Raw genomic sequence first — 13,759 nt, 5'->3', positions numbered from 1 at the left:
TCACACAAAAGTGAACCAGTTCAGTTTCTAGACTAGAAAACCATCTCAGGAAGAAAAGCACTATATTTATTTAAGTTTAGTAATCTTTTGGTGATACCTTAAGTATCAATTTTTAATTTATAGTATGGAAAAGTTGAAGATAGTTAAGAAATGAATCACTTTCATTCAATCAACAAACATTTATTGAGTGTTCAGTAGATTCTAAGAACCAATAAAGAAAATCACTACATAAAATAGCCTAATTTCTTTGATAGACTGAGGCAAAATTCACCTCTATAAAAAGTCAATACTCTAGAGCACATGTGTCAAACACAAGGCCCGTGGGCCAAACCCGTCCCGCCAGGCCTTGCAATGTGGCCCGCACCGCGCTGTCATCACTGCACTCCGCTGCGTTTCCATCACAATGACAGTTTATGACTGTTCAGTAAACCATTCAGCCCGCAATTTAGGCTGGATTTTAGATTTTGGCCCCTTCTCTGATTGAGTTCGACACCCCTAGTGTAGAGCCTAGAAAAAACTTGGACTGAACTGTATCCATTCATCCTACATATTAAAGAGGTAATATGCAAATTGACCCTCACACCATCACACAAGATGGCCACCCCCATGGAGTCAAAGATGGCTACCACAAGATGGCCAGCAGGGGAAGGCAGTTAGGGGCAACTAGGCCAGCAGGAAAGGGCAGTTGGGGGCAACAAGACCAGCAGGGGATGGCAGTTGGACCAGCAGGGGAGGGAAGTTAGGGGCAATCAGGCCAGCAGGGGAGCAGTTAGGCATTGATCAGACTCGCAGGGGAGTGATTATGGGGTTATCAGGCTGGGAGGGGTTAGGGGGTTATTAGAGGAAGAGTTATCATGGGAGTGATAGGCAGGCAAGCAATTGGGAGCCAGCAGTCCTGGATTATGAGGGGGATGTGGGATATCCCCCAAGGGGTCCCAGATTGGAGAGGGTGCAGGCTGGGCTGAGGGACCCCTTCCCCCCTCACCCCCAACCAGTGCATGAATTTTGTTCACTGGGCCTCTAGTTTCTATTATAAACAGAAAAGTTATTAACAGCAGCATGGTGACATCCTTAAAAACAAATACATATTTTAGTATTCTTCAATATGGCTTAGATAAAAGTGAATGATTTAAGAATTCTTCAGTCACTGAATTATTGATAAATTATAATGAAATGAAGCAATTAAATCAAATATACTCAATCTCGTTACAAATATAGATAAGATAATTAAACAGTTTTAAGACCATTTTGACCATCCTTTCTTCTACCCTAGAGAAATGGAAATAGTTTTTTGGTCTGGAGACCAGGTCTTTGTCTCAGTCTATCCTTCACTTTTTGGGCCAACACTCTCACCCTAAGCCTAACATCGACACTGAACTTGCTAACTAAATAGTCCATCTCTTATAGTATTTCTGTCCTGTGAAATTGTTCCACTCTTGTTAATTTCCCTGAACTTTTTGTTCTCTGTTGTTTCCTTTAATGTCATTGTTTGCCCATATTGCTATTGGCCTGTCTCTATGCCTAGGTCCTAAAACTTTCATCTGAGACTTTTTCTCTATGATTTGCTTTTGCATTGATTATTTGAAAGATAGGAAGGGCTCTTTATCTGCCACGTAGAAAATCCCATTATTCTGATTGGACGCTTCCAGGCTGTATCATCAGAAAAGTACTTGGATATAAGGGAGAAAACACACTGCTTCTGTAACATGCCCATTAGCCTTCATTGATAAAGCACTTGCCACTCACAAGGCTTCCAGCAGAAATTAGAGACCCTGTAAAATCACCATCTCTATAAATCCATCTTTAATTATTCCTACTTCCTGGGTAAATAAGCAAGTGATGTCACAAGAAGATTTTTGAATAACACAAAATGAATTCTAAATCATTTCTAAGACCCCTTTCCTTCTAATTTTAAGTCACCATGAATAAAGGAGTTTAGTACAAAAGTTCTGAGCATTTTTTAAAATGTAAACTGGGCCAGCATTTCCTGGAATTGATCTTGATTGAAGGCATCTGGTTTTTAATCTCAGCATTACAAAAAGGTTCTGAGACTCCTACTTGAGCTGGCAAATGAGTTTCAGTGGTTTGTGTCTGGGAAAAAAAGCTTCTCCTTTTGGGACATCAAATTCTCTAGGTTATTTTAAAATTGAGTTACTTTGTGAAATCAGAATTGATATACTTTAAAGTTCCTTGAACTTCAAAATTCTAAGAACATGAGAGGTGATCTGACAGTAATTTTTGTCTATTGACTCAGAAAATTGATGAGTCACTATAAAATTCAGAGGTTTGCCACAATAATTAATACATCTTGGGTCATCATGGTATCCTCTTTTTAAAAAAATGGTCTTATTGCTCATTCCCATAAAACTGACAAGTAGTATTTATTCTAAGAAAAAATCTCTTCTGCTCATTGCACATACATTTCTCTTTGTTCAAATGAGTCATCTTCATAGGCCTGATAATTTTGAAATATTCTCTAATTGATCCATTACAGTTGTTTTCAAGTTTTTCCCCCCCCTCAAAAATCTACTACATAAAAACATAAAAATGATGTTTCCCAAATTGAGGAAAAGGAAGAGTACCTTGGACCTGAACTACATAGCCTACCCTCCTTTCCTGTTCCAATCCCAGAGGCACCTCAGGAGAAACCCAATCCTCTATAGCCCTCAGATAGGATAATTTGAAGCTTTTCTAACAAGCATTTCTCAAAAGGGTAAAATAGAGAAAATGTGGCTTCATGTTGGTATAGGGGATCATAAAGGGCATGGGCTGGGAATGTTAAGGCAAAAATCCTAGAATCTCACAGCTGAACAATCTTGGATAAGATGCTTAACCTCTCTGAGCCTTTATTTTATTCATCTGCAAAAAGAACAAATAGTATCTAACATATGGCTTTGATTCATACTTTTTGAAATTATCACAAGGAACAATTTAGTACAGTACTTGTATATAATTATTACATTATTAATTGAAGTAAAAACTTCTATAAATTAAAGTTATTAACAAAAATTAAAACAAAATTAAATTTTCACATGTGGTCAAACATTTTTAATATGATTCCAAAAAATACAGACATAGTTTTAGTTTTTTAAAAAAAATTGTGTTCTTGGGAAATCATTCATTTTTTCCTTCCATGCAATCATGTATTTTTTATTGATAAATATGTATCTAACACGTGTGTTATGCCAGCACTTTCTAAGTTCTGGATTACATAGTGAATTAGGGTTCTGAAGCCCTTCAATCCTTCGGACGTTTTTTGACTTGGCACTAAGTTTGTCTCCACATGACTCTAAGGCTCACATGCAGAGAACAAGTAATCAACCAGCTTCAGTTCTCAGCTTTGGCCTTCCTTTAGGGAACCATCTTGGTTATTTTGAGGACAAATAACCGCTTACTCACAGTGACTTTTCTGCATGACATCTTTTCCTCTATAATAGAATCTGCCATTTCCCTGGTATTCCTTAAAATTAAGCCCTTCCTTCTGACTCTCTATGGCCCTCCCTATGATGGACATATGATACATCCCCAAAACAAGTTGATCATAGATAACAACATATCTGAGCTGTCTCAGCTTGTTGTCCATAGAAATACCTATGCTAAGTAATGCTTCAATGTTATGAACTGAGCTGTTATCAAAGGCTGATATAAGAAATGGCCATTTAAAAAACGTTACTGTATTTTCTGTAAAACATGGGTTGAAGACATTATCCATCATTGTTACACAATATCCACATGATAAATTTCTTCTGGAATTTAGGGACAGGAAAGTATTTGTCTCACTAGATAAACTTTTATGTTTTCTATTATCAGAAAAAAGCAGTATAGCATGGTACTTAAGATGATGGCTTTGGAGTCAGACTTGGATTTGAGGCATGGTTAGTCTAAACTTTTTTCTGACTGGGAAAATTTGAAAAATTTAACTCTTTAAGCTTTGTTTTCTCATTTGTAAAAAGAGATCATGTTTTTTGTTTGTTTATTTGTTTGCTTTTTAATAATGCAATAAGATAATACATGTCTCATTGTATATTGTAAACACTCAATTAATATTATCTTTTATGTTTACTATGAGAAATATAAAACCCAGTAACTTTTTCTACCTGCCCTGTCTACATCTTCCATACACTCTAACCAAGATTCTGACTTTCATGGCCATCAGTGCTTGATTTTTTGTATAGAATTATTAACTCTATGTCTCCCAAAAATGTATCCCACTTGGATTTTTATTTAATTCTTTAAATTTAATTTTTGAATATGTTATTGGATACATTATGAATTTGCTTTGGTCCATTATTACTTTGGAAATTGTTTTCAATTATACATCTTCAGGAATTGTATTGCTTCAGATTTTTAAAATTAATTTATTTTTTTATTGATTATGGTATCACATAATTTTCCTTATCCCCCTATTCCCATCCCAAACTCCTCCCTACATATGCCCCCACCCCCCTGTTGTCCATGACCACTTCCATGCACACAAGTCCTTTGGTTGATCTCTCCCCTTACCTACTTTCCCTCTGAGGTTTGAGAGTCTGATTGCTGCTTCTCTTTCTCTGGGTCTGTTTTTGTTCATCAATTATGTTGTGCATTATTTCCTCTATATGTGTGAGATTATGTGATCTAAGAAATACCCTTGTAAGAACCTAAACTATGACAAGCCATCAGATTTTTTAATTTATTCCTTTATTCATTAATTTATTTATTTTAAATAAATTTATGGCCATGTGGTTTACAGTCAATAAAATGAACCTATTTTAAGTATATATGTGGGAAGTTTATGTACTCATGTAAATACCGCCAAAATCAAGATATAGATGCCAAAACCAGTTTGGCTCAGTGGATAGAGCATTGGCCTGCAGACTGAAGGGTCCCAGGTTCGATTTGGGTCAAGAGCATGTACCTTGGTTGCGGGTACATGCCCAGTACGGGGTGTGCAGGAGGCAGCTGATCAATGTTTCTAACTCTCTATCCCTCTCCCTTCCTCTTTGTAAAAAATCAATAAAATATATTTTTAAAAAGATATAGTATATTACATCACCTTATAAAAACTTCCTGTCACTTTTCCAATTAAATCCCTCACCACTCTAATTCCTAGACCCAGGAAACCAAGAATTATATAAATAGCATAATGTTGAAGTCCAAACCTGAATGAGAGTTGGCCTTCAGTTAACATTTTACAAGATAATTTTTTTTTCATTTTGATTCCAAACCAAGATAGAGAATTTTCATTGTCTTCTTACCTTTTTGACTAGTCTATTCTTTTACTAAATTTAAAACTCATTAAAATTTTCACTTCAAACAAAGAACTCACTTCCAATTCTCATATTACATGGAACCAAGGACTTGTCTCATATTGTATTGTTATTACAATGCAACTTTCTTATTTTAGAAGTTACAAAGTTCCCTCAAGAGTTTTGCAGTTCTAGAATTAATTTATCCCTCTAGATTTTAGCCATTTTTATTATTTACTGGAGGCCTCGTACACAAAATCCATGCAATCAGGCAGAGGGGGAGAGGTCCTTCAATCCAGATTGCTAGAGGGCACAGGCCAGACTGAGGGACCCCATTGGTGCACAGGGAGGGATACAGGAGGTTGGCCAGCTGGGGAGGGACTGCAGGAGGGCTTCAGGTTGTGTCTAGCCGCTCTTGTTCAGTCCCCATTGACCGGACTCCAGCAGCAAGCTAATCTACTGATCAAAGTGTCTGCCCCCTGGTGATCAAGACATGTAATAATGACAGGTCAACCAGTGAACTGTCCGCCCCCTAGTGGCCAGTGCATGTCATATCAAGTGGTTGAGTGGCCTTAGCATATCATTGGCATATTGCTCTTTATTGGTTGAACGAACAAATAGGTGAACAGACACTTAGCATATTAGGCATTTATATAGGATGTTGTTAAAGTAAAAAACTTTCAAACCTGTAAAGAATTTCTGTGCGTTTACTTGAGCCAAACTGTTGACAATTGCCAGTAAGCAGAATCTCAATATATTGCGATAGTGCTCTGGAGAATGGCATTTTTTCACCTTTTTTTTTTTTTTTTAAATATATATATATTACAATCAAAGGAGGAAAGGTAAGTGAAATTCATTGGTGATAGAACAGGGAGGAGAGAGAAAGCAAAGTGGGCAGGGGTGGGTGGGGGCCTCTGGTATTGGATAAAAAGTAAAATGATAGACACATGCTTCTTTTACACAGGTAGGTAGAGGATAGTTAACTGTCAACACATAATAGGATAAGCATAACAATGAGGGAATTTGTGGTCTCTGCCAGGGCACCAGGGCTGTGCTTTGAGAGGGTCTGGAAAAAGAGAAGTTATAAGTTATCCTGACACTCCAGGGGTATATTATTTTAAATGCAAAAAGACAATAGGCTCAGTAAAGATTGAAGTTAATCTTTGTCAGGGAAGATACTGGCCTAGGACATGACTACTCATTATAAACTTCTTTTTTTTTAATGTATTTTCTTGATTTTTTACAGAGAGGAAGGGAGAGGGATAGAGAGTTAGAAACATTGATGAGAGAGAAACATTGATCAGTTGCCTCCTATACACCTCCTACTGGGGATGTGCCTGCAACCAAGGTACATGCCCTTGACCAGAATCAAACCTAGGACCTTTTAGTCCACAGGCAGACGCTCTATCCACTGAGCCAAACTGGTTAGGGTTATGAACTTCTTTTTAATTAAAAGTTTTAATTTCAGACCATCCTTTAAGGTTATTTTAGGTCTCTTGAGCTTACAAGGCCACCACGCAGGCCTTTCCTGAGTTAGTCAGGTTAGTATGTGGTCCCTTTTTGTCCACATGTCTGGGTGTGTGTTTTTATTTATTTTATTTGATCTTTAATTTCTTGAGGTCTTTTATTTTTTATAGTATTTATTTTATTTGTTTTAAATTGGGGGATTTTTAGGATAGTTAATGACTAAAAATTGGATTCTATGTCACTTTCACATTCATAAAAAATAATAATAAAAGTTATTTGTTTATCTTTGATGCTCAGGGTACCATGCATGGCTGTGCCATTACCAGCTTGCCAATGTTTATTTGTTTTGGTTTGTTTTTTAAAATAAACAGTCCCTGGAAACTTGCAGACATGTCTGAGAAACACATATCTTATTGCAGTACAAGAATAAAATGACAATTTGGAATCATGGCTAATCAACTGAGAGGCAATACAAGCTCACATCAAATGTGAGCAGTGCTTGTCTTAAAGATTGGTTTGTTGGTTATTAAAAGCAACAAAACAAAAGTGGAGAATAACAACAACAACAAAAAGTTCTCACCCAAATAATATGGTAAAGAATTTAGAAAAAACTATTAAAGATTTCTGCAAATTCATGATACTCTATTTCGGTCTAGAAATGCTTACTGGAACCTAACAAACTCATGAATCTGACCTTTCTCTACCTCTTCTTTTCTCTGAAACATATCTCATGTCATTTCCTTGGGGTTCTGCTGTGTGTTAATGACTTTTAATAAGATGGAAAAATGCATGCTATTGTGTTTGGGTAGCAAATGATTTACCCAGGAAATATAATGCCTAAACCTAATTAAATTGCTTGTCTCCACAAAGCCCTCAAGGGGCAATGTTAACGGTGAGATTTTCAGACATTGTGTCAGCCTCATGGGGATCTATTTTTCATTGTGAGGGAATGTGGCATTCTTCAAATTTTACTACCACTGAATGGAAGATCACATTGTGCTTTTATACTGTAGAGTAAGTACTCAGTTGATTTATAATATCATATCCTGTGGAAGTTAAGAAAGGTTCACATTGCACAAAGAAATTTAAAAGTTTTTAATTTGGGAATATACTGATGGTAGTTTGAATTACAGGACAGTGAGGATGAAATAGTTAAATATAAAACTCTGAGTGGACAGGGTTTTTGTTGATACTGTATTTAATATTTATTTCTTTTTGTATTTTTAAATTATTGATTACATATGTTTGAATATATGATATATTTGCATGCTTCAAAATAAAAATAAAATTATCCTGTTCTGTATTCTGTTATTTTAACTAGGGAGGGAAAAAGATTATCCCAATTCTTTAGGGAGTACATTAGGGGCAATGGAACCTTCTCAAATATAGAAATATCCAGAATAACAGAAACAAAATTAATAAAATTTCTGTATTAAATGTTTAACATTGAACAATGTCATATTGAATGCTTAAAAAGTTTTTCTAGTATTTAGGAAAATGTCTTGCTTTGCAAGTACCAAGATACTCAGCTTACACATGCACAAGAGGAAACAATACAAAGTTATTACTAAAACCAGGACTTCCCACAAATAGAAGTCTCCAACAGATTGAGACACTTAGGCTATTTCAGAAGAGAGAGATAGTTCTGTCTTCCTCCCCTGGTTAAAGATCTTCACCAGTTTCTCATTGAGGAGGAGCTAGAAAATTCTATCAACACATCATTGAATAGTGTATATGTATGTGGGCATGTATATAAAATATATACATGAAAAGTTGGAGGGAAAGAATCCATTTGTCACAGAAACATGTGCAGACTTATGGACCCTACCTGACTATTGCGAGCCCAAAAGCAGATTTTCAGTTAAGCAATACCCTTTCCAGAAGGTTCTCTATTAAGACAAATTTCTTACTGCATGTACAACATATTACAAATTATAAACGTACATTATTCGCATCATGTTGTCAATGCTTATAAAAAATGCATTAAAACAGAAAGTGTCAAAAAGGAGATATATGTAATACTTTAAACATAATTAATTTTTAAAAAGTATCTATAGAGATCACAGAATCATAAAACATTAGAGTTGGAAAGAACCAAAAACGACAGGTACTTCAACACTAATTATTGGACAGATGCTGTAATATAGACTTTCAATATATTGATTTCTTTGATACTGACAACACAATAGGATAGGTACTATTATCATTCCTATTAATTATATAGAGATGGAATTTAAGGCACAGAAAGTTTGAGTTATTCAAGGTCACATAGCTTAATAATTTTTGAATTGGGATTTAAAACCAACTCCAGAGTCTGTGTTCTTAATCACTAGAAGTCTATGGATCATTCCCAAGTAAGTTGGCATAGACAGTATTACAATGGGAATAAAAATTTTGGGTTGAATCACATGCAAAATTTATGACCATTGAAAGAAATTCTTCATCCATATTTTTTAGTTTTCTATTATTGACATGTGACTGAACTTAAAAAAAATAGATTTGGCTGGCCCTCTTGATTATTCTAAGCAATTATATACTTTCATTTATCTAAAAAATAACCCACAAAGGTCCATTAACAACATAGAATAATTGGGCTCATATTTTTTATAAGAGGATAAAGGCTAGAGCCTGCCATTCTTAATCCTAAAAAAATGTTTAAAACTTAAGTCTATTTTCACTTAATACAAAATGACTTTATTAGAAATAATTGAAGTAATTATTCCCAAATTGATCTATGCTTCCCACTGCTTCAGATTTCTATTTTCTTTCTTTTGAGACTTCAGTGTTTCAAATGTAAAGTGCTTTGAGACTTTTGTAAAAAGATGCTTTTAAAAATACATACTGTCAAAGTGTTACCAGTTTCTGTAAAACTCAGTATTAAAATTTTGCAGTGACTCATCTTAGATTTTTTATGTTGCCTATGTGACCTACACCACAGATATAAATGGTTTTAAACAAGAGAACAAGAGAGTGTCATTCTTTTACTAAAATGACCTTAGATGAATACATGAATTAAATTATCTGGTTTTTATTTTTTACTAACTTGAAGAAAATATCTCTCTCTCTCTCTCTCTCTCTCTCTCTCTCTCTCTCTCTCTCTCTCTCTTTCTCTCTCTCTCTCTCTCCCTCTTTCTCTCTCTCTCTCTCTCCTCCCCCTCCCCCCGCCCCGTCTCTCCACTTGACATTCATAACATGCATGGAACACTGGGAGACTAAATGATGTTAAAATATAAAATAAAAAAAATGGTTTTAACCACTGCCATACAAATGCTACCTTGAATTCTTGAAACATTAAAAAAAAAAACACAAAAACACATGATATTGAAACCATTTTCTTAAATTAAATAAATGGAAGAGTTATTTTTTCTAAATATGACTTAGTTTTCAACTGTTACATTAAAATACTTAGTGAATTTCAACTAGCCTCTTTTACAAATATGAGATGCTTTGCAATATTCAAGAAAAATTATTTTTTGTCATTTACACTGTGTATATAAACATGTAATTTTCTTATATTCGACCTTATGTATAAATCACAGGAGCCGTATGTGCCTCTAAATTTCTTATTTTCCTACAAATATCTACTTCATTCCTTCATCCATATTAATAGAATTTTTAGCAGGGCATGTGGCCACTCTGAATAAAGACTACAATTCCCTGACTATTTTTTAAATTAGTTATGGCACGGTGACTATATTAAGTTAATGTCATGAGATAAGAATGTAAAGAGAGTTAGCTTGTGAGAGCTTTTGGACTAAAATACATCACCACCCTACCCCCCACCCCCACACACACACACACACACACACACACACACACACACACACACACACACACTCCTCCATGCAATTCATAAGGTGAGACTCTAATTCCCAATTTGATTATGTTTAGAGATAAGACATCTAAGGAGTTAATGGAGGTTAAATGATGTCTTAAGGATGAAACTCTAATTCCATAGGAGTATAAGAAGAGGAAACACAGAGTGTGTGTGCACAGAGGAAAGGCCATGTTCAGGACACAGTGAGAAGGCACAGAGAGAAGAAATCCAAGGAGAGAGATCTCCAGAGAAAGCAAATCTGCCAATTTCCATCTTAATCTTGGACATCTAGCTTCCTGGATTGTGAGAAAACTAACTTCTGATGTCAAAGCCACCAAATTTGTGGTATTTTGTTATGGCACCCCCAACTAAAAGAATTTTACAATATTGTCAAGAAAGCAATAAAATGAATATGATTAATGCTGATTATTATGATTAGTTTTAGACATGCAGTCTTAACTTGAATATTCAAAGCCCTGCTGTAGAAGTTTTGAAGATACAAAGGTTGAAAACATGGTCCATGACCTCAAAGTTGGTAATCTACCATTGCTATGGTTGAAAGTGTGTTCTATCAAAATCCCTGTGCTGAAGCCTCTTTGGGAAATAAATACATTTATATAAGGTCATAAGGGTAGGGCCTTCATAATTGGATTAGTATTTTTATAAGAAAAGAAAGCAGAGAGACCTTCCTGACTATCCAGCTCCAAAGCAGCTATGAACTTGGAGTGGGTATCCAACAGTAGAAGTGGAACCTATGTCAGAAGTACTGCCTGGATGGGTTTCTTTCCTGCTTTTTCCCTAGCTGGTCAACATCTTCTGGTTTTTCCAAGAAGCTTTTCTTGTCCCAGCATTCACAGAGCAGAGCCAAACCAAACGCTATGTCTGACTCTTAGCTGTGGACTTTCTTTTCTGGGTGACTGTACTCCACACCTAGATCACCATCTTCCAGATCTACCAGTCCCATTGGAGCATCTTTGGGGACTATCTCTCCCTCACTATACCTCTGTGTACCCCTGACAACTTTTACTCTACAGGGCCTTCTCATTCTCCTGAAATAAGGACAGCGGGTAGTGAATGGTAAAGGGGGCCAAATACATGGCAATAGAAGATGATTTGACTTTAGGTGGTATGCATACAATGCAATATACAGATTATGTATCACAGAAGTATTTTTATAAGAAGAGAAAGCTGTATAACCTATATAGCTTTGAAACTGGAATCAATAGCAGTTATATTTGAAACCTATATAACCTTATTAAACAATGTCACCCAATTTTTAAAGTCTTTCCTTCTTTTAACTTACTATATAGTTGATTTTGTCTAAATTTAATACATGTGTGATGTAATATTTTTACCCGTGCTGTCAAAACAAAGCAATATTTTGTTTAGTCAAATGATAAATGCTGTTATTAGTTGCTACTACTTTACTAGAATAATATTATTACTTATGTGTGGCTCTGAGGAATAATATGTGTATGTTACATATAATAGAAAACATCTCTTGCATTTGGCTATCATTTGTAACTAGAAACCTGGTGCATGGATTCATGCACCAGTGGGGTCCCTCAGTCTGGCCTGTAGGGATCAGGCTGAAATAAACTCTCCAACATCCCCTGAGGGATCCTGGATTGCGAGATGGCAGTTCTCAGATGATGCACCCCAGAATTGGGCTCCTTCCTCTCTGGTTACAGGTATGTCACCCAAGAACCACAGCTGCCAAATCACTGCAGCTCGGCAGCTCCTGCATTGAACGTCTGCCCCCTGATGATCAGTGCATGTAATAGCTACTGGTCAGAGCGTCTGCCCCCTGGTGGTTATTGGGCATCATGGCTACCGGTCAGATGGCTAAATGGTCTGACAGTCACTTAGGCTTTTATATATATAGATGCTTAATATTTTCTTCATCAATACATATTCTTAAAAATAAGTTTTTCCGTATATCTGGCTTTCACACTGATGACTGATATGTACTATATTTTTGCCGTTGCTATTGATTCCAGTGGGCCAGAGCAAGAACATGATATGAATTGAGTTTCATGTTTAATAGTTCTTATGTTTCTGAGCCAAAATGGGAAATATTTTAGATAATTTAAGTTTCTAAACTACCTGACAAATCTTGGAAAAATCACAATCACCAAGAGTGATTCCTTTTACTTGATTATTCCATTGGCTTTAAAACTATTAACTTTATTTTGATTGTATGTATAGACTGAATTAGCATACATGAATATGTTAGAATTATCCTTGGGCTGGGGCTTACAAAATTAATACCCCAAATAAAAGAGAAAGCATATAGGATTCAAATAAGAGCTTTTTATTATGAAAAGAGCAAATAAAATATATTACATATTTTTTTCCAGTTAGGAGCCAGAATGAGAGAGAGCTAGAACTCAAACTTTCAAGTTACATTTATCCTATAATAGTCACTATTTTTAGGCTTGTCTTTATATGAGTCGTAAAGGAAAGCTCAAAAAGTAAAAGATATGAAGGTTCCTCAAAATTTTCACTTCATAGAAATGCCAAAAAAGCTATAATTTTAGTTCAAATTAGGCATATATATCTACCTAAAGGTACTTTTTCAAATGCATAGCACATTTTATTTGTATTTCAGTGACCTCATTTTAGCTTTTCTTTAAAATTTTCTAACTCATCACAGAGAATCAAAAGCTAAGAGATAAAATTTCAAAAAATAACAAATGAAGTGAATTATTTTTTCTGTGCCTCCAACCTTCAATATGGTTATAATAACCTGTAAGAGTAACTGTATGAAAGGAGGAAAGATTATTTAATAGTCACAAATTGCCTGCTGAATAGCAATTTGTGGCAGATTTTTGCTTGAGCACCAAAGTAGAGGATAATAGCTGTGCCTTAGAAACTGGAAGTTATATAAAAGTTGAAGGATTTTAATAAACAACACAATTAAAGGGAGCAGTAAATATGGCCACTAAAGAGTCTAATAATATTTTAGGCTATTCTAATAGAATCAATGAATTGACAGTTTCTTTCTATTTTATTTTGGACAATCATAATCAAGTATAACTGTCACATTTAAAACAGAATATATATAAACAAGAGTGACCAGAGGAGCCCTACCTGGTTTGGCTCAGTGGATAGAGTATTGGCCTGTGGACTGAAGAGTCCCAGGTTCAATTCTGGTCAAGGGCATGTACCTTGGTTGCCAGCACATTCCCAGTAGGGGGTGTACAGGAGGTAGTTGATTGATGTTTCTCTCTCAGCTGATTGATGT

The 13,759-nt window shown here is 35.5% G+C and overlaps 1 pseudogene; it reads left to right on the top strand.

The window, feature by feature from the left end:
* Positions 1-11,226: 11,226 nt before the first annotated feature.
* On the top strand, positions 11,227-11,593 carry LOC118722359 (annotated as a pseudogene).
* Positions 11,594-13,759: the final 2,166 nt, after the last annotated feature.

This window comes from Pipistrellus kuhlii, unplaced genomic scaffold (assembly GCF_014108245.1).
Source record: "Pipistrellus kuhlii isolate mPipKuh1 unplaced genomic scaffold, mPipKuh1.p scaffold_m20_p_2, whole genome shotgun sequence".
NCBI classification, from domain to species: domain Eukaryota; kingdom Metazoa; phylum Chordata; class Mammalia; order Chiroptera; family Vespertilionidae; genus Pipistrellus; species Pipistrellus kuhlii.
Note: the sequence above shows the minus strand (reverse complement) of the source record. Positions and strands in the feature narration are given on the sequence as shown.